Source organism: Neofelis nebulosa, chromosome 12 (genome assembly GCF_028018385.1).
Source record: "Neofelis nebulosa isolate mNeoNeb1 chromosome 12, mNeoNeb1.pri, whole genome shotgun sequence".
Lineage (NCBI taxonomy): Eukaryota > Metazoa > Chordata > Mammalia > Carnivora > Felidae > Neofelis > Neofelis nebulosa.
This window is the reverse complement of record NC_080793.1, coordinates 47,016,568-47,037,869: the sequence shown is the minus strand read 5'-3', so window position 1 is coordinate 47,037,869 and position 21,302 is coordinate 47,016,568. Positions and strand designations below refer to the sequence as shown.

General features: G+C 36.8%; 2 long non-coding RNA genes across 4 annotated transcripts in view; one reads left to right on the top strand and one right to left on the bottom strand.

The window, feature by feature from the left end:
* Positions 1-11,820, top strand: part of LOC131491822 (uncharacterized) — a 28,247-nt gene extending 16,427 nt beyond the window's left edge. The window contains exon 2 of the long non-coding RNA XR_009251666.1: positions 11,622-11,820. This is a non-coding gene — a long non-coding RNA (uncharacterized LOC131491822). The remainder of the gene's footprint in view (positions 1-11,621) is intronic.
* LOC131491821 (uncharacterized) overlaps positions 1-21,211 on the bottom strand; it is a 55,897-nt gene extending 34,686 nt beyond the window's left edge. For 2 of the 3 annotated variants that reach the window (XR_009251662.1, XR_009251664.1), the window contains exons 1-3: positions 21,107-21,205; positions 11,683-11,901; positions 9,535-9,680 (exon numbers count right to left, since the gene is read on the bottom strand). This is a non-coding gene — a long non-coding RNA (uncharacterized LOC131491821). Of the gene's footprint in view, positions 1-9,534; positions 9,681-11,682; positions 11,902-21,106 lie in introns of all 3 variants that reach the window. The other variant, XR_009251665.1, reaches the window with a different exon arrangement.
* Between the last annotated feature and the right edge of the window lie 91 nt (positions 21,212-21,302).

Here is a 21,302-nt window from a genome sequence, read left to right as displayed (position 1 = left end):
ATTCAAACTGGATGAAAGAAAGAGAATCATAGGTTTCTGCTATTGAAGAAAATGGGATAGAAGACTTCTTAGCAAAAATAGTCAGTTTTTCAACTTGCAAATTAAAGTATAGTGTAGATTTGCTGTCTTGCCCCCATTAACTTCTTGCCCTTTCTGGCATTCTGAGCCCCTGGGGATCAGATTTCCTGTGGCTGCGTATAACACGCTATTGATCACCCCTTCTGCCTTGTCACCCTTACTTCTCAGTACAAATTGGTCAGTGTCAATTGGACGGGGAAGATAATTAATTTGCACTCACATTAAAATTAGATGTGTTCTGAAAGAAGGCCATCACCTGGGCTTGGACCCCTAGCTCAACCAATTTTAGGACGTGAATTCCTAAGCTAACATTCCAAAGTAGTAGAAGTGTAGGTAAATATATTTATTTTTGTACATCTGTGCATATGTGGGTAAAAGATTGGGAGATACCCTAAAATAGATTCTAATGGTGATCTTTCTAAAGTTTTACAGTTTTAATCACATTGTGCCTCAAAGGTGAAATTGTTTACTCTTAAAATATTGGAAACTTCCTCAAAACCATGGAAACTGTGCATGAGACGTAAGATGACTGGACAGCAAAATAAGTCTTTCCTATTATGATTATATGATGTTCTTTCCCTTTCAATTTCTAAGTGTATATGTTATGTTCATATGTCTCTTTCTTCTATTTATAGCCTTGGGAACATCACTACTTTAGAATCAAAGATGTCATTATGGAATAAAGTGCAAGTCATGAAACTATTCATAATATGCCTACAAGCAAGTGTTTTTCTCTCCTACTTAGCGTTCTACTTTGATGCTAAATAATGTATTTGAGGCACAGAGTCAGTAATCTTCCTAAGCAGAGTGACAGGAACCTCTAAGAGATAGGCAAGGCCATTCCATGACTCTGCTGGCCTTCCAGAATGCTTGTCACCTAATGCAACTCAGATAAATTAGCATGCAATAAAGCTTGCAAGGGAAGTTATATTCATTCCCAACATTGGTACAGAAGTGAATAATTATAATTCTTCCAGTTGGTTTGCTGAATTCATTCTGATTACATCAGTGAAAACATTTTTAAAGGGTAATGGATGTACCATTCCCCAGAACCCCGTAGCAGTCCCCTAAACATTATGCTTGTGGTGAATCCCTAAAGTTTAAAATACTCTCTGAGAGAGATATGGAGGAGTTTGGACTTAGTATTGAAAAGCAGTAACTTGTCCACCAGAGTCCTCTATTGTTTTGGTCTTATATTTAAGTTATGCTTATCTCAGCAAATCCTTGGTTAAGGACCTTTCTGTTTCTCAGCTAACATGAATAGTAAGGATTATAGTATTGGTCAATCCTTTCAGAAGAGAGATGAATTTGTCTTAGATGGGTGGCTTATTAATTTAGAGTAAACTATATGTCACAAGCAATTCCAGAACTTTTTCATTGCTGACACTCATAGATTATTATTTTTTGATGTTTATTTTGAGAGAGACAGACAGAGTCTAGTGGGGGAGGGGCAGAGAGAGAAGGAGACACAGAATCTGAAGCAGACTCCAGGTTCTCAACTTTCAGCACTGAGCCCCACGTGGGGCTTGAACTCATGAGCTCTGAGATCATGACCTGAGCCAAAGCCGGACGCTCAACTACCTGAGCCACGCAGGCACCCTAACACTCATTGATTATTGAAAAGATGTTCAAAAAACATAATTTTAGACATGAAACAACTTGTATTAAGATCTGAATCAGTTCAGGTGACCTTTAGAAATCAATTACTTTAGGTTAGATTTCTCCTAGATATGATTTAAAAAAATCTGCATATAGTGGGCAAATTCAATCACTGAGACAGATATTTTTTAAACTATATAAGTCAATTCAACAAATAGTCATTGAGCACTTGCTGTGTGCCAGACACATTGACGGTAATTGGAATAAAGAAAACTTGGTGCCTGACTGTAGACATTATTATTCAAGTACACAAGCTGGATAAATCTTACTTGAAGAAGAGTATTCTAGATAAGGCTTTTTTTTTTTTTTTTTTTTAAATAAGAGAGTCAGGGACAGAAGGAAGCTGGTAGATAAAGAGACTGTTGTTGGCCTTTTGGTTGCCAGAAAGGAGAAAAGTAAGTAGAGATTTTGTTCAATGCTCCTATGATAGGTGAGTTGGGTCTGAGTAGGTTAACATTCTATGAAGTTAGGCTGTCTGAGGAATAGAATACTGGATGGCACATTGTGATGGCTTTAACAAGTAGCAGTGTTATAAAGAGGTCCTCTGGCTTGATGTGATGGTTTCATCTTCTTTGAACCATTGTCAGCTTTTCTGTGGGCACAACATAGTCTGGCAGTGACAAGATACAGCATACTAAATCCTGTCATTGTGTCTGAATGTGAAGGTAAAGAAACGCTTTTTTCAAAACTCGGATGGAAAGGTGGTTGCTTTCCCAATTTCTGGTGGAAGAAATTAACTGATAACCTGCACTACCCAATCTATTCTTTGAGTTGGGGTTTTCATAATGCTTTAGATAAACACGGTAACAATATGAAGCATCGCTAACCATCTGAATACTCAAATGAGAAAGGTCAGTATATTCCTCTTAACCTTCAAACTTAGCTAATATGGGTTGATAGCAAGTCCTTCTCAAAGCCACCTTCAGGCAGTTCATTCGTATTGATCAGCTCTTTGGCTAGCAATGTGTTAAAGTGACTATCCTTGTGCTCACTTCGGCAGCACGTATACTAAAGTGACTATCCTAGAAGGCTGGATCTAAAGAAAAAAAAAAGAATGAATATCCAACAAATTTTATGTAGAACTTTAAACTATAAAGGAACTATCGTTTTCTTAGATAAAAAGGAGATGAATTTTTAAATGTCATAATCTATAGAAATTTGTGAGTTTATGAACCCACTATGAAATATATTAAATGAATATTTATGTATACATTTACATATATATATATATATATATATATATATATATATATATATATATATATACCTCCAAATGCTGAAGAAAGAAATTTTGTCATTTCTCTCTTTATCTGCAGCAGCTGGCAGTTTCTGGCCCATGGGGGTGCTCAGTAAATGTTGAATGATTAGATGAACAAATGAAGGAATAAAGGAATGAATGAAGCCTGGTTTGTTTTAAGCTTCTCTGAATTCCATGTATAAATAAGATTAGTCTCTTCCTGCAAGAGGAAAGACCAATGAACACACTAATTAATTGAAGTTCTCTTTGTTTGCCAACTTTTTAATTAATTGAAGTCAGCATGATTCCTTGTCCCCCCAGTACCTTGAATAATCACTGGCATATAATGGTGCTAATTACTCATACGAGTGAGTGAATGTTCTAGTGAGAGTAGACATTTTTGCCATTTCCATTCACTATACTCTTAATCCTCCCTTATTGTCTGTACTAAAGTCCCTCATTTTCTATGAAGTATGTTTCATCTGATCCTTTTTTTAAAAATTTTTTTTTAAACGTTTATTTATTTTTGAGACAGAGAGAGACAGAGCATGAACAGGGGAGGGGCAGAGAGAGAGGGAGACACAGAATCGGAAACAGGCTCCAGGCTCTGAGCTGTCAGCACAGAGCCCGACGCGGGGCTAGAACTCACGGACCGTGAGATCATGACCTGAGCCGAAGTCGGCCGCTTAACCAACTGAGCCACCCAGGTGCCCCCATCTGATCCTTTAACTCACAGTGGTTCTCTTTCTTTGAACTTTGGTGCATGCCATCTTTACATTTTTTAATTGACATCTAGAAATGACGGCAGTTTACCTTTATCTGCTTCTGGGAATTTATCGTGAAGACAGATTATAAAATATTGGGCAAACTCTTTTGGAAGATGCTCATTGCATTGCTATTTTTAAGCGTGAAGCAGCTGTATTCTGCTTTTCCTGTTTTTAAGAGTACAAAGTAAGGTCAAATTCCCTTTTAACATTCACATCCAATGAATCTGAGCTGCTTTTCTGCTTTCTCTGCCTAGAGTTCCTCTCCCAAGTTAAGCAGGGATATTTATTTAGTCCAAAGAATTTGTCATTATAACTTCAATGAAAAAGAGCTGTAAAAAAATCTATTCACCTCATCAAAGGACTTGTTCAATGTGGCTGACACTGCTGTTACTGTGATATGAAGTTACTTCTGAAAGTATGAAGTCCAGCATCAGGGTTTGAACACCACTGGAATCACTACAGAAAACAAGGAGCCCAGCTCTGGCTGATTTGATGATTGTTTCTTTGTGTGCAGGGAGAGAAAACCTTTTCCTTCCAGGTGATATTATAATATGTTTACTGCACACCAAAGTGTGTATTGGGTCCAAGTGTTGTAATCCTCAGTGATAAGCTCATTCAGTACATACACCCAGCTGTCATTCTCAAGGCATATCACAATGGCTGTGCCAGGAATGGCTTCAGTATCACCCGAATGCTGCCCAACCAGCTGTTCCTTTTAACATTCTAGAGCTTCAGGTCGGGCCCATTCACCAGTCCCAAGTATGACCTATTTTTTCCTGAGGTTTTTCTCTTAGGACACCTATCCATTGTCATGATCTGGCTTTAGGTAGATTCCAGTAACATTAAACATCCTAGGAGAAAGTCTTCTTTTCGAAAGCTTGTTGGCCCTGCGTAACTTTTTAGTGCACCTGGTGTGGTAAGAGAGGAAATACACCAGTTGTTTGTATTTTAAATCCTAGGCACTTACAACACTTTTGACAATCTGCTGTATTCTTGGGTGATACACTTGCTGTTTTATATTGTGAACTGAAGTGTCATTCATTTTACCTTCCCCAAACTAGGTTCTCCCTAAGATAACTGATGTCTTCACCAAGAAATTGGTAGCAACTTTTACAGGATATTTTTCTCTCTTAAAAATTATAGTCTGCCTCACTGGGCAAATTGCTGCACTAGCATATAAAAAGGAAATAAGTCAAAAGTCCAAAGATAGAATAATGACTAAGTAAACTGGTCAGTATACTAATTCAATCGGATGTTATGTAGGTACTAAAATCAAGATTAGACAGGCTATAAAATGATATTAAATATATTTATGAGTTATTAAATGAAAAAGCAGAAGCAGGTCCCAAGTTTGTACATATAATTCTGTGATATATATTAATTATATTATATTATATTATATTATATTATATTATATTATATATATTCTTCAAAATATGTAACTACTTTGCCATGACCTTAACTTTTGGAAGGGCATGCAGTCCATTATTAGAAAGTCTTAAGAGATGGAATGCCTACAAGTGGTTCAATACTGTTCTTTGCCTTTTGCCTCAGGTCATTTTTAGGTTCATTATGAGTTCATTTGGATGGAGATCAAGAAGTCTCTTCTATCTGGGCTGCTTTCTTCTCCCCTTCCTTAATGTCCCTTTGTCTTCACCCTTTGGCTGTTCCTTCAGGGTTAGGCCTCTCTCTCCTCTTGGTCCTTAGATTCCATTGTTTGTTTTTCAAAGAGCTAGTGTGTGTGTGTGTGTGTGTGTGTGTGTGTGTATAAATGGCATAGCTCGGTCCTGCCTCATGGATAAACATCCACAAGAGAAACAAACCTTTCAAATACTAAAGTGAAGGGGCTTTTAGGATATAATTGTTCCTTTTGTCTCTCTTCTTCTATTTTGCTAACATAATTTGGATCCCATAATGATATGGGCACTTGCTTTCCCCCAAAAATGAGTGAGGCAAGAAGGAAACTCTACCATCCTATATTTCCTATAAGGAAATGGGACCAGAAAGGAGTCTTTAAGCACCAAAAGATTTATTTATGGTGCTTGTATTAGAATGGAATATTGCATTAATTTTCCTCCCTTTTTTCTAATTTCCAAAGTGTATGTAATGGTTATAATACTTTTATAATAAAGAAAAATATATAATAGGAAATTATGAACACTTAGTGGATGAAGAGACTTCTTATATTCCTGATTAGGAAGTTGAATTCCAGGTTAGCTCAATGAGGTGTCCAGGAACAACCAGTGAGTGGTAGAACCAGGACTAGCATCAGGGAGGAAACATGTTCTAGTAGAAGGTAGATAAGTGTTGAAGACAAACCTCAATTCTTAAAATGGTCTTCACATTTTCTGGCTGCATTTCATAGGGAAGTCTTTTCCCCTCTCTTAGCCTCAGTTTTCTCATTTATAAAATGGAGACAGCCGGTTGGATTGTGATTTCCATGTGCTTTATACACGATCGCACATGTTAAGTGTCTGGCCCAGATATTGCCACGTAATGGGTAATCAGCAAATATTATCTCCCTTCCTCTCCCATTGTTCTGAATTCTGGTGCAGAGCCTTACCAGTGTACCAGCCAGCAGCTTCTCTTGACTTACTGTATTTGCTTTATTATACTGATAATACACAATGCTTTGTGTTTTAGCTGAATTGTGTTCCTGCACCCCCTCCCTCAGATTCATAAATCTAGGCCCTAACCTACCTTAGAATGTGACTGTATTTGAAGATAGGGCTTTTAAGGAGGTAATTAAGTTAAAATGAGGCCTTTAAGGTGGGCCTTAATCCATCTGACTGATGTCTTTATGAGAAGGGATTTGGATACATGGAGAGACACCAGGGCTGTGTGCACACAGAGGAAGGCCATTGTGGGGACACATTGAGAAGGTGGCCATCTGTTAACCAAGAAGAGAGTCCCTTGGTTAACAGGGAAAAACCCAACATGCTAACCATTTGATCTTAAACTTCTAGCCTCCAGAACTGTGACAAAATAAATTTCTGTTGTTTTAAGTCACCCAATTTGTGGAATTTTGTTATGGCAGCCATAGCAAATCATAGCAGATGCTTTGTAATCATAGCATACAATCAATAATTTCTTGAATATGATTTTTATTAGAAATAAAACTTTGTTTTATATTTCTTTTATGTCTCCTGTGGAGGCCCAGCTATTAAGGTTACTGACAACTATAATGTGATAATGAGGATTATATATGATCTTTTTTTTCTTTTGCAAATAGCAACTAGAATTGTCCTTTTTATGAAGTTATAGGAGTAAATGCAATTAAAGCTGAAAAGATTATTCCTCATTGCCTGTCTAGACATGGGAAGAGAGAATTAAATCTTCAAATGTAATTTCAGAAATTAAGATTAATGACCAGGAGTATATGATTCCCTCACATGCTGGTGACCTCATGTTGTCTGAGAGTAAATGTGGGGGCTTCTCACTATCTTTGTATTAATGAATATGATTAAGTAATTTTAAATATAGTCAGGATATAACATTAACTCATCAGTGTTGGAAGTTTGCCTTGTGTTTTTCAGAGGACTGAAACCAGTCAATCATGAGAGAGAAAGTCAAAGGATTTTTTACTGAGTTTTAAAAATTACAATTGATTTTCATTTTCTGGATTATGGGAAATGTGGGAGAAAGTGAGTTATCTTAATTTATGGACAGGACATCAAGAGATAAAAAATTTTTTTTTTCAGGGTTTTCAATGTTTGCCAAGTCTAAGAGCTCAAAGGAGAATTTAGTGATAAATGGAAAAAACTCTGGACAGTAAGATAGCAAATTTATTACTGGCAAAAATGCGGAAAATAGTGTTGAAGGGAGTAGGGGGCTACTTCTTTTTGAGCCAACATGGTCTTTGCATGTCCCCTCTTGCACATCCACGTACGCATACATGCATACGAGGCACATTTTTCTAATGTCTTGCCATTACCATAACTTGCTGAATAATCTTTGGGTGTTAATTAACACCTCTGGCCCTCATTCACATTTCTAAATAAAAACCGTTAGAGTAGATAATCTAGATATACTTTAGCATACCTTCTAATTCTAACGTTCTATGATTCTATTGCATCTGGAGATGTGACCAAAAAATGAGGGGCTGAAAGCGATGTCACTTAGGGAAGCTACTGGTCATACTGGGTCTGCTAGTCTCCTAAAGATAATCTCTGCAGAGGGTGGAGAGACCTAACACCAAATCTTAAGCTTCAAAATGACTGGAGAGCTGTTTAGTGCTCAGTCTCAGAACCAGAGAAATAACTGTGGAAAGCAGTCAAAATATTTGTTGGATGAACAACAAATGTTGTTGGATCTCGAGATCATGAGGATGGATTAATGTTTCCAGTGCTGTTTTGGACCTATATGATTTATTATGATGTCACGTGGTCATATTTTTCAGGGTCATGTTGACATGTCTACTCAATTATTACACATGATTAGAGGATTAGAGAATTATAGAAATATAATCACATGTTGCTGCTAAACTGAAAAGGATCTAAAATAGCAGAAACACTTTAAAGAACATTTCATTGTTTTTTTCCTATATAGAAAAACAATAAACTTTGTTTTATCCTTCTTTTCCAACCCTTCCTTTTGTTTTGTTTTGTTATTATTTATTAAATTTTTAAATGTTTATTTATTTTTGATAGAAAGAGACCGAGTGTGGGCAGGGAAGGGGCAAAGAGAGAGGGAGACACAGAATCTGAAGCAGGCTCCAAGCTCTGAGCTGTCAGCACAGAGCCCCATGCAGGACTAGAACTCGTGAACCATGAGATCATGATCTGAGCCGAAGTCAGTGACTTAACCGACTGAGCCACCTGGGCACCCCTTGTTTTGTTTGGTTTTTATCACAATCTATAGTCATTAGGGAAAAGATGTATTTTCTGAGTGTAAACGTCATGAGGGAAGGGGTATTGTATACGTCATGAGGGAAGGGGTATTGTATGTCTTTTTAAAAAAAATTTTTAATATTTATTTGTGAGAGAGAGAGAGAGAGAGAGAGAGAGAGAGACAGAGTGCAAGCAGGGGAGGGGCAGAGAGAGAGGGAGACACAGGATCTGAAGCAGGCTGCAGGCTCAGAGCTATCTGCACAGAGCCTGACGTGGGCTCAAACCCATGAATCATGAGGTCATGACCTGAGCCGAAGTTGAATGCTTAACCGACTGAGCCACGCAGGTGCCCCTATCTTTTTCACGCACCTAGCAATCATGACAAGTAGAGCTATTTAAGAAAAAATTAAACTCATTTATTTATTTTGAAAGAGAGCAGGGCAAAGGCAGAGAGAGAAGGAGAGTGAGAATCCCAAGTGGGCTCCGTGCTATCATAGCAGAGGCCGATGTGGGGCTCGATCTCACAAACTGCGAGATCATGACCTGAGCCAAAATAATGAGTCGGGTGCTTAATGGACTGAGCCACACAGGTGCCCCAAAGAGAGCTATTTATTAAATGAATAAATGAATACTGAAATGTATAACCATTGAAAGACAAATGATATTTGGCTCACTTTTCCTCAGTACTGGGGAAAGATGGGCATGTCTAAGAAGGGATGTATGTATGTAGTTATATTTATAACACATTTAGAGAAATATACGGATATTGTTGTTATAATAAAAAATAAAATCTCTGACTATTTTTCTTGGTTAAGTTTGAAGGAAACTGCTTATGATTGAAAAAAAGCAAAATTAAAAACGATTAAATTTCTAGCCATTCTTTTAAAAAGCCTGGTTGATTTAAAAAGGGAATTTTCGAAATATTAGCCATATGGCAAGAACTAATTAGAGACAACGAAATTACCTTGAAGTATGGCGTGCCTCAGACACAACTCTTCTGGCAGGTAGCTTAGCATTGCTCTTCTCTCCCAGGTCATTATCACATTTCTCTGTGTGTCTGAGTTTGGTGCACACTTTCTGTGACTTAGGAGCCCTGATGTAGCTGAAAAGCTATATGAGAACAATCATCAGAATAAGAACCAGCCCAGCATTCTGACTCAATAAGGATAAAGAGGAAATCAGCTGCCTAATGAAGCTCTTTCTATGCCCCCTGCCATTGTGAAAAATAGAGGCTAGTGTATTCCATTATGAATCTGTATGTTTCTCTTCTCACCCTTCCTTGGCCTGAGAATCAAAGGCCATTTCTGACAGATCTGACCCTCTGAGTTCTCATCTTCACTCATGCCTTCAACTATCACCTCTATGCAGATATCTCCCCAGATCGATATTTCAATTCACATCTCCCTCAACCCTTGCTGCAATCCTGCACCCTAACAGAACCATTTTCATTTTTAAAATTTTGTCCATTTTGACCTTATAGTTGCATACTTTCAGAGTCAAAAATCACATACACTATCTCATTCTGGTTTTTTTTTCCCTCAAAAATCAAATCATTAAAACCCAAAAATTGGACTTTTACATTTTTCTTCTTAATGAATATGTTGCAGGGGACTGAGGTACTTTTTTGGGGAAGTAGGGAATATCAGAGACATTTGCCAGCTTCGTTTTTTGTTTCCTGAATAAAAGCACTGAGTAAGCATGACATATACATCACTTTAATGTTGAGAATGCAGAGTAAAATTTTTTATTTTTATTTTTTCAACATTTATTTATTTTTGAGACACAGAGAGAGACAGAGCCTGAGTGGGGGAGGGGTAGAGAGAAAGGGAGACAGAATCTGAAGCAGGCTCCAGTCCTGAGTTGTCAGCACGTGAGGCCTGAGCCCATGAACTAGGAGTTCGTGACCTGAGCCACCCACGTGCCCCTAGAATGCAGAGTAAAATTTAAGAGATTTATTCTCTCCTCGAATTTGACTCTGAAAATAACTTGTACCAATATTAGAAACATTGTATCCTCAACCTTGGAATCACATGGTTTCTGCAATTTAAGACATAGAAGTGGTTGCGATTGAAAAACAATATTTAAAGAATGCAAAAGAGGAGCTCTTTTAAAGACTGTTCAGTCATACATTTAGTTTATATTCAAAAGCATGTTTTTGATCCAATATATCTAGGCACTATTTATATATCTCAGAAAATCTTAAATATTTATATAGGTCTCAGAAATTCTTAAATATTGTAAACTACAACTTAGTCATTATGAAATATGTCCCTGACTTACCCAAATCTCAGATTTGAAAAAAAATTTCAACTATCTGTCTGTGATCCATAAAGTCTGAATGATACATGATCTGTGGTGCTGGCACTTTACTTCTGCAGGGAATAATGTCCTTCTGAGGTCTTTCTCACTTACAGGGTACTTCTCTCTACCCCAGCTATCAATCCTCCATGAGCCTCATAGTAACCCTGGCAAAGGGAGGCCAATGAGTTTGCTCTCCTGGCCTTAAATATTCTAGAAATGCATTTCCTTTCATCTAGCCATGCAAACAACATCATCTCCCATCACTGACTATATACCGGAAGCATTCAGGACTCTGGGTTTATCTTTGTCTAATTGTATGATACCTCCCTACTTCATTATGGTTTCTATTTCTTTATATAGTATGCCACTCTGGAGCCTCTCCATGAAGAATTTGCATTGCTTCTAAGTAGAATGGGTCCCTCTTGCCACCTAGTTTGACCCGATTTGCCACCAGAAGTGTAGAAAACTTGCCTCTGGTTTAGTTGTACAACGAACAGGTTTTAGCCATAAAGCGTATCTTTTTAAAGCGTTATATTTTGGAAAAAAGTCATGAAAATGTATTAAACTGATTTTTGAATAATTTCATGAAGGTGTTTGACGAGAATGTTTGGCAGCATATCCAGTGAGAGACCAAAGCAAAGAATTCCTCCACGTCGCTTTCTTTGGAAACTTAAGATTTTTCTCTCTTGTGCTATATTTAGATGTGTGGCATGTCTAATTTTCTGCTTCTGTGCCTCACTGTGCTTCTAGTGCTTATTGTAATCCAGCTAAAGTGTCAGGCCAGAGTGTGAAGAAATCTTGAAGTTCCTACCTGAGTGAGCTAGCGTGTAGCAGTCTGAGGACCCTCTGTATTGGACCCCTCTCATCCTGCTTTTCACCGAAGCGTTCCTGACATTGTAAACGGAAGTCAATACAGCCTTTTCTCAATAAAGGAGTTCTAAAAAGTTAACTCAAAGTGTTTCATTAATTCTGCAAGACTTGGAGTAGCTGGGAAGTTGGTGATGTAACCAGATTGATCAGATGGTAACAGCTGCCAATTAAATTTAAATAAATTTAGTTCAATTCAAGTCAGGCTGATTCAATTCCATTAAACTCATTTCACACGCATCTACTGAGTGCCTATATAGTCACATACAGCATTAGGTTACGAGTGCATAGAGATGCATAAAATACATTCACTATGTACAATCTAACAATGAGAGCAAGCATATAAACAAAATAAATTGTAATATCATTCAATAAGTAGAATAATGGAATCATATACACAATGCTGAAGTACTTAATTTTGAGAAGGGAGCTATAGTGAAGGACTTCTCAACAATGCTTCCTGGAAGGAGTGATACGTAAGCAGGATTTTGAAAACTGACCAAGAGTATGTTAAGTGTCAGGGTGGGGTCAAGGTTAGGCAGAGGGAAGACCATTCGCTACCCTACTCTAACCACTATGGCCTTGGATAGGCTCTTATGCATACAATACTGACCTTGGCTGTGTTCACATGTTTTTTCACTTCAGCTATTTTTTAAAAGATGAATATTTTTCTGCAGTTGTATTAAAAACAAATGCATAAACCAAGAGATAAATGGCTTTGACCTGGGATGCTATGCTACAACATGAACAGCATCTTCTGGATTTGTGAAAAGTGGTAAACTTAGTTTTAACCATCATTCAAAAAAAGAGCAATGAAACCAGTGGGAAAATAGTAAAAATGCAAAGTAAGTATGAATCAAGAGACTTGAGTTTAATTCCTCATTCTGACACCAAGAAGCTTTTGATTTGGGTTAAGTGGTAAATCCTCGCAGGCTGTAGATTTTCTCATGAGTCAACTGAGGGGATAACTAGGAAACTCTATGGTCTTCCCTACCTTTTAAAGCATTCTCTACTTCTATAGAATGGCCAGGACAGTGAAAATAACCCAAGGCAGGCAGAGTAAATAGTAGAATGAGTGTAGTCTTTGGAGTCAGCAAACTTCACATTGAACCCTGTCTGGATTTTGTACAAGTTGAGAGATCCATGGGGCAAGGGCATCATTTCCTTAGTTATTCTTATGTGCAGAACACCTGTTTTACAGCATTGTGTGAATTACTGCAACAACATGATCAAAATACCTACAGAGTTCCTTGCACATAGTAGGTACTCATTAAATGTCAATTTCTATTTCCATCTTCTTTTATTCTGAGTAGCAGAAACTAGTCAGTCTTTTTTAAAGGGACCCTCCAATATTTGAAATATCGATCTGGGGAGATATCTGCATAGAGGTGATAGTTGAAGGCATGAGTGAAGATTGTTGTTATAGTTTCATTATTCTCCGACTTAGAGATTGCCCTGTCCATACTGTGGCCAAGATATGCTAGATTGAGCAGAGTAGAGAAGTGGAATAAGGAGTCATAGAGCTATGGGATATTTGATGACTGTGTTGTTGTTGTTTTTTCCTCCAAAGGGAAAGTCATTTCACAAACTTGTGCCTTAGTGGCCTCAGCTGCTTTTCTGTCTCTCATGATCTTTCATTTCTGCCTAATTATTAACACTGATACCATGCAACTCGACTAGTCAGCACATTTGCTGATAAAGGGGCATTTCTTACACAATAATTCTCTTGCATTTTACTTCATAGCCACGATTTACTAACCAAGATTTGTAAGGGGGGGGGGTCCTCATATGAAGTCTTCTGTGCTTTGATAAGGACATACTGTACTTCATTTGAGAAAAGATAGTACCATAAATAATATTACAAGAGGCAAGGTAGCTCAGTTGGTGCTAAAATAAGCTGAGTGTAGAGTTTGTAAGAGCTAATGTGGATGCCCCCACACCTCAGTTCCTCCTAGGGACTTTCTATTCTTGTTTCATTCTTTTTTATCAAGCACTTCAGGCCCAGTTTCACAGAAGCTGGAATCCTTTGCTTTTTGTGATGTGTGTGCTTTTTGAGAAGATGTGACTAAGGGCACCTCCTCATGGAATGGGAAAGATTCTTCCATTTCTTATCAAATGGTATGATAACATGTGATCCTTACTTTACTAAGGGGTTGTTAGAAATGATGGCATAGATGTCTGCCTGGTATCCTGGGAAGATCAGGGACTGAAAAATCAGACAGATATAAGTTCAAAGCTTCGCTCATCACTTAGTAACTGGGACTTTCCATTATAAGTTTAATTCCTCTGAGATTTGGTTTCCCCACCTATAAGATAAGGCTAATAATAACTTCTGTATGAGCTGTTGAGAGATACATTGACATGACATGTGTAAACTGCTAAGCGATATCTCTTGCATAAGGTATAATAAGCAGTAGGTGCTTATTAAATTTAATGGAATTTTATTTTATTTAAAATTAAATTTTATTTAAATGGAAGCCATTAAAAACAAAACAAAACAAAAACAAAAACAAAATAAATGGAAGCCATTAAGAACAAAAAATGAGCACAAAATAACAAAGACAAAGTGTCAGTAATTTCAGTTGTGGTTTTTTATTTCCCAACAAATGAAGGTCACAAACGTCCTGTAGGAAGAAATTGGCTGGAATTTCAATTTTCAATCTTGTTTGTTGAATAAACCAATAAATAAATAAATAAATAAATAAATAAATAAATAAATAAATAAAGCTGAGCTATGGAATCTGTAAGATAACTTTTTTTTCCCCAGTGAAACGGAATTTGGCAAAAGTTTTCTGGTCATAAAGGTAACTACTGAGAGAAGGCAGGAAGATTTATGGGACATAAGTAACAATCTTCCAGCCCAGTAATAGTATGTTGCAAGCAAAAATAAGAAAAGCCATTGTAAAACATTGAAAAGGATGTTACTGTGCAGGTCTGGGGTACGTTTTCAAGAGACCATGTTGGTATGAGTGGCCAACATGAATATCTGTGATTATATGAATGTGCCGTGATTACCTGACTGATAGTGAGCTTGCTAATGTGGCTGGCTGTGGTGGAGAGTACCAGTGTGGAAAGGTGGGTATAAAACTGCAGTCACTGAGACAGTGTGTTTTTATCCTGCTGTACATTTCCCACAAAGCCAAATAACTGGTGAGATTGGTCTTTGAAAAAGCAGCCAGTGACATGCTATGCTAATAACCCCAACCTTAAGCCTCCAAAATTGTTATATACGCTCCTTAGAAGAGCAGTCAAAGGCATTCGATGAAAAAAAAGGAGGGGCGGCTTTTTCATTGTCAAATAAGTTTGGAAATGCTAAATGTCATGTCCCCACCAAGGATCATCACCATATAGACTGGCGTATGAAAAGCTCTGAGAAGTCCTGCAGTTAAAAACAGCTGATTAATTACGGAATAGTTCAGCGCTTCCCTAATTTTAACACTGGCATTGTTTATCAAGGAATTTTTAAATAAACATCCTGTTGTGCTAGTGATCTGGAAAACATACTTGGGGAAATCCTGTAATTGGCACTTAGGAAAAAAAAATAGAATTGCATATATGGTAATAGGAAGGAGTAAGTTCTTTCAGGGAGACAGACATTTACAATTTTACATCTCCGGAAATGTACTCTTCATGCTTTCTCAGTGCTGGTATTTTAGTCATTTGTGAAGAATGTAGTGGAATCTTTTGGTGCTGGCTTATGACTAGCTGAAATAAGTTTCTTGTACAACAGCATGGAGCAAGAATCAGTTATTTCATAGTTTTATTTTGCAGATTAAGGCACCAGAGCTAGGTCTCATTGTCTGATGAAATCCTTTCGAGGTTTTGTTCTATAGCTTTCAAGTCCTGATGTAGCTTTCTTTTTAACTAAAACTATTTTCTTAATTTGAGCAATTCGCCGGGTTGAAGAAAACTTGTAAGCACTGTTAGTACTTGTCAGGAGTAAATGGGACTCTAGAGAGTTCTTTGAAATAGGAAACATTTGAACAGAATATCATCTTGCTTTCAGCTGTTTGTATAGATGCAATTTCTGCAATTCTATACCTCACAGCTCGAATTCCTCTTCATCTGTGTCTCAGGCTTCCATCAATAATCCCTCTGCTCAAACACACTTGACAAGAGAGGTAGAGTAGACGCCCTTGCAATATCTTCTGAATGTTACTCAGCAGTGATGTGTAATCGGGTTCATAAATTTTAGGAAGAAAAACGTAAAACTAAAGAGGGGATTCAATCCATATGAATCCATATTGGACAAGGGTAGTGTGAGGAGCATTTTATAAAATCAGCTTTTGATTAGACAGTGGAGATTTTGTAAAACATTAAAAAAACAGTGATTACAGATTCTTATTAGATATATGCATCACCTATATATGATAAATGTGGTGTTTATATATAAAATAAAATCTTCCTACCATGTACCGTAATGTATGAGAGAACTGGCTGTTTTCTAGATCCAATTATATTTACCTTACACAGTGTGATTTCTGATATATCTTCCCCATCGAAAAACTTTACAGTAGAGTTGTTATCCCATCTCATAACATCAGTATTGGAAAAAAGGACCTAGTTTGTATGTGTTAAGTAAGACACTGGATTCTTGCTGCCTTTCTGAAATTCAGGAGAAATCTGTACTATAGCCCACAACTATTTAATATTAAAAGATTAGGAAAAAATAATAGACATTCTTTTCAGACAGTGAAAAACGTTAGGTTAATTGTATTGATTTGGATTTTTCTGTTTACTTGGTGAAAGTTGTTAAAAAATTATTCTAGTTATTTTTGAACAAAATTTAAAGAATAAATATATTTTTAAAGCTATGCAGTTTATTTTTCTTTCAATTTATACTAGAGCCATGTACTCTACTAACTTTTCATTATTTGTTTATAAAGTAACATTGGAACTTTATGGGAAATATACTATATATGTATATTTAGCCTGGACTATTTTTCCCTCAAGTCTAATATGTTTATGTTTCCTTTATGGTTTTAGTTACAAAATAAAAAAAAATACTATGTATTAAGCATTGTTTGGAAACAGGAATGATGAGTTTATAAAAACTTTTGTCTTAATACAAGGAATAGAGAAGTCGAGGTATATGACGATAGGCTTCCACTCTACTTTCTCTAGGGCAAATTGCACTGTTCGAGGAATTCCTTTAAGCTCACAATTATAGCAGATAAGCATTATATAATTTCACAAGAATATCCTATTGACCAATTGAAAGAAATTACTTTAAAAGTTTTGAAAGTAATGAGGCCTGAAGGCCCATTTAACATGAACTCTACTCTGTTGAATTCATAGTCATTCTCCTTTCATTCAACTCTTCAGAGATTAGAGAATTCCAGCCTATTCTGGAAGAAGTCACCGTCTGGAGTGCAGAAGGCTACTTTGCTCTCTGTGTCCACTTAACCTTTGACTGCTCCGAGAGCCTACCAAGTGTCGATCAGGGCTCAGTGGACACAGGTGCCTGGGGAACAGGACAGAGCAGCTCACCTTACCCAGGACATCAGACCATCTCCAGATGGCAAAGAACTTCTGAAGTTATGAACTAACTTGCTTGTGATGCAAATTAGTGACCTGGGGCGAGATGCTTCATTAATGTTCCTGCTCCCCTGAGCCACCAAGGTGTCAGAAGTAGGACTGCTTACTCTCACATTTTTTCTCTCTGTAATATGTGTTAACGACCCTTTATTCTCATAGAGATGGTCCAATCAATTGCTTGTGGCTAGTTAATAAACTATCAAAGCAGAGATGAAAATTAGATTCAATTTAGAAGAAAACAATGTTTACCTTTTCCCATGGAAATGTGTGAAAAAGCTTTAGAAAATTCTATGACCATATATAAGGTCTCAGAGGAGACTGTGATTAAAAATAATAAAAAGGAGAAATATGAGTTTCTATCCAGATGACTATTTCATTTTTTTTATCCAACAAGTGATGAGAAAAATTATGCGAACCCATGCATTTGCCCTGAGTTATGATTGTATTATATTAACCTCAGCTGACAATATCCTATATTGACTTTGGCTTACTTAAAATTCTGCCTCTTGGGTATAAACACACATCTAAAATTGACTCAGCTCATTTCTATCTTGCTGAGGTCACTTTACCAGTTACTCCCAACTACTGAACTTATTTCATGTGTTCTCTTTTTTCAGTATTACATTCTCAAATTTTTGGCACCTGGGAATTTCTCTGTGATGGTTTTATTACTGAATTCAAGATTCGTAGTTACGATCAGCTCTTATGGCTAATAAGATGCTAAGATGAGCTAATAGGGTTTTGCTTCTTCTTTTGTTTAATATGGATGGAATGGTTCTGATTACAGTGAACACTGGCCAGTCATTTGCCGGGAAAGTGGTCCCATAAAGAATGGGTTGTCTTTTTCCATAAATTACCTCAGCAGGAAAAAAAAAATGCATGACAGTTCACTATGGCTGTCATCTTGGAATCCAGGTAGCTCATATGGAAGAAGTAATGATCTTAGCAATGTCTGAGAAGGATACTTCTGAAATTTCACTACTAAAAAGAACAGACGCTAATAATGAAGATATAGGATCAGTAAATATTTGCGCATCTATATTATATCGAGTACCATTTATTCAGTTGTGTTGCTTTTCAATAGAATACACTAGGTCATTTAGTGCCAGTGTGAAACCATGGAGTGTATTTTCTATAACAAGTGGGAAGGCTCGCTCTTCTGTTCAAATTGACTGAATAAGCTACTTCCAGCAGATATTTAAGTCCTGTGGAATTATCCTTTATTATGTATCAGGGGGACAAAAAAGAAAGGATTCAGAGAGGAGAGGTGTGAGTCATTATGTGAGTTTTGGGGAAGTGTGAACGCTGGGTGATTCTTTATTCTAGTATGAGCAGTACTTTGAAAGATTAATTTAAGACTAATCTTCTTTAAAAGTTCATGATAGTAAAGGTTGGGATAGATTCCATAAATGAAAAATCATTTTTATGTAGTTATAAAAATTGCCAAGTTACAATTTCAACATTATAAAAATAGCAATATAATTTGAATTCATGGATAAACTCCACATGTTATCAAATGCATGTTTCTTTTAATTTTTTTATTTTTTGGCTTATTATAAGAAGGGTACTCTCTAATTGTTGTTAGAAGTGAATTACCAGATTATGATACTGATGCAATTTCTATAACTAATTTGATCAAATAGATACACCAAATTAATACAATTTCAGGTATATGGAAATACTTATTTTGTTGACAGATACTGGATGTTAAAATAGTCCCTAAGCATGATTTGAATATATAGTTTTGTAAGTTTCCTGTGTAGCTTGAACGGCTATGAGGGTCAGATTCTTCTGATCTCTATAACAATAGGTGAAAATCTGATATAATGCTGGATTCTTACAGTTGAAGAAACACTTTTACTGCAAGTATAGGAATAATCCGGGTTTTTAAATTTTGAATTAAATATGTAGATAATATGAGTTCTTGTTAATTTAAAATAAACTTAAAGTATATGTACTCCGAGGATTTTCCAAAAGTATAAATTTAAGTTAGAATAAATTTAGCTTCACTTGGGAGACAAAAAGTGGACTTTTCAGAATAAAAATCTATGCCATGGAAAATAGCTATTACTTTCACTGATTATACACATTCCATGGCAACTGCTTTGTTGGAGTCTTGATGTCACTGTATCAGTGTTGAAGATTCTAGCTGCTACCACTAAGGGAAGAAAAGAATGAGGCAATTTAATACAGCAATGTATCTGCACAGGATGCCCTCTGAGGTAGCTCATATTTTTGAAGGATGTGATGGAAGGCAGAACAAATAACTGAGAATGAACTTGGAAGAATAGTGCCATGGCTAAGTGGTGATTAAGCAGCGATGGAGATAAAAAAAAAAAAAAAAAAGAACATGAAAATGATTTCTAGTCGGTTGACTAAGAAAAATTACTTTCTTGGGAAAGTAAATGTAGTTGGGGAGAAAGGAGTCGGGTTCTTATTTACAGTCTCTACTATGTTTAAGGACTTTAGTCTGTGCTTCCATTTAATCCTCAGAGCAATATACATAAGGTGGGTATTTAATAGACGAGAAGGCAGAGGCTCAAAAAGATCAATAATTTGCCTCAGTTAATATAGTGAGGATGTAGAATCCAGATTTGTTTGGCTTCAAGCTCATGTTCTTATTCATGACACATAAAATTCGGTACATGACCCAAAACTGCTGCTACTAAACTTTTAAAAGTTTTGTTTTGCTTGAATTATGTGTATATTATTTATCTTTTCTTTTAAGAATCATTTCTGAAATCTTCGTTTGAATTTACTCTAATTTCAGTAACTGTTTTGAAAACGTCATTGCTTTATATAGTAGCTCTGCTCACTGTAACATCTTTCACTCTCAGATTCTTCATGATTGGATACTTCCTTTTGGTTCTTGGTCAGACAGAGTATGTCCTATGTAAGTATTTCAATAAGGGCACTAGGATGATACATTTCAAACTTTTGTGTATTTGACAATATGGTTCTGTTGTCTTCCCGAGCAAATACAGCCTGATGGGAAGATATTCCTTGGGAAATAATCTTTTTTCCACTCCCACCTAAATTTGTAATAATTATCCCAAATATAGTAAGTCAAGAGAAGCTGCTGGCTGGTACACTGGTAAGGCTCTGCACCAGAATTCAGAACAACGGGAGAGGAAGGGAGATAATATTTGCTGATTACCCATTATGTGGCAGTATCTGGGCCAGACACTTAACACGTGCGATCGTGTATAAAGCACATGGAAATCACAATCCAACTGGCTGTCTCCATTTTATAAATGAGAAAACTGAGGCTAAGAGAGGGGAAAAGACTTCCCTATGAAATGCAGCCAGAAAATGTGAAGACCATTTTAAGAATTGAGGTTTGTCTTCAACACTTATCTACCTTCTACTAGAACATGTTTCCTCCCTGATGCTAGTCCTGGTTCTACCACTCACTGGTTGTTCCTGGACACCTCATTGAGCTAACCTGGAATTCAACTTCCTAATCAGGAATATAAGAAGTCTCTTCATCCACTAAGTATATTTGCTTTATTATACTTATACACAATGCCTTGTGTTAGAGCTGAATTGTGTCCCTGCCTCTCATCCCCCAGATTCATAAATCTAGCCCCTACCCTCCAGTACCTTAGAATGTGACTGTATTTGAAGATAGGGCTCTTAAGGAGGTAATTAAGTTAAAATGAGGCCTTTAGGGTGGGCCTTCATTGCTGTACATATTATTCCATTGTACAAATCTGTTACCATTTATCTATCGATAAATGTGGGGTTTCTTCTAGCTTGGGGTTATTATAAATAATGCTGACATGAATGTTCTTATATACATCTGTTGGTGCATATATCTGCGTACATACCTTTTGTTAGTATGTATGTGGGTTACATTCTTTCAACTTGAGTAGATAATGAGTTTTCCAAAGTGGTTAACCAGTTTACATGTCCTCCAGCAGTGACTGAGAATTACATCTGCTGTGCTCTGAATGTTTCTGTACTACCCCGCCTCCCACCCCCAGTTCCGGGATTGAAATCCTAGTGCCCATTGTGATGGTATTG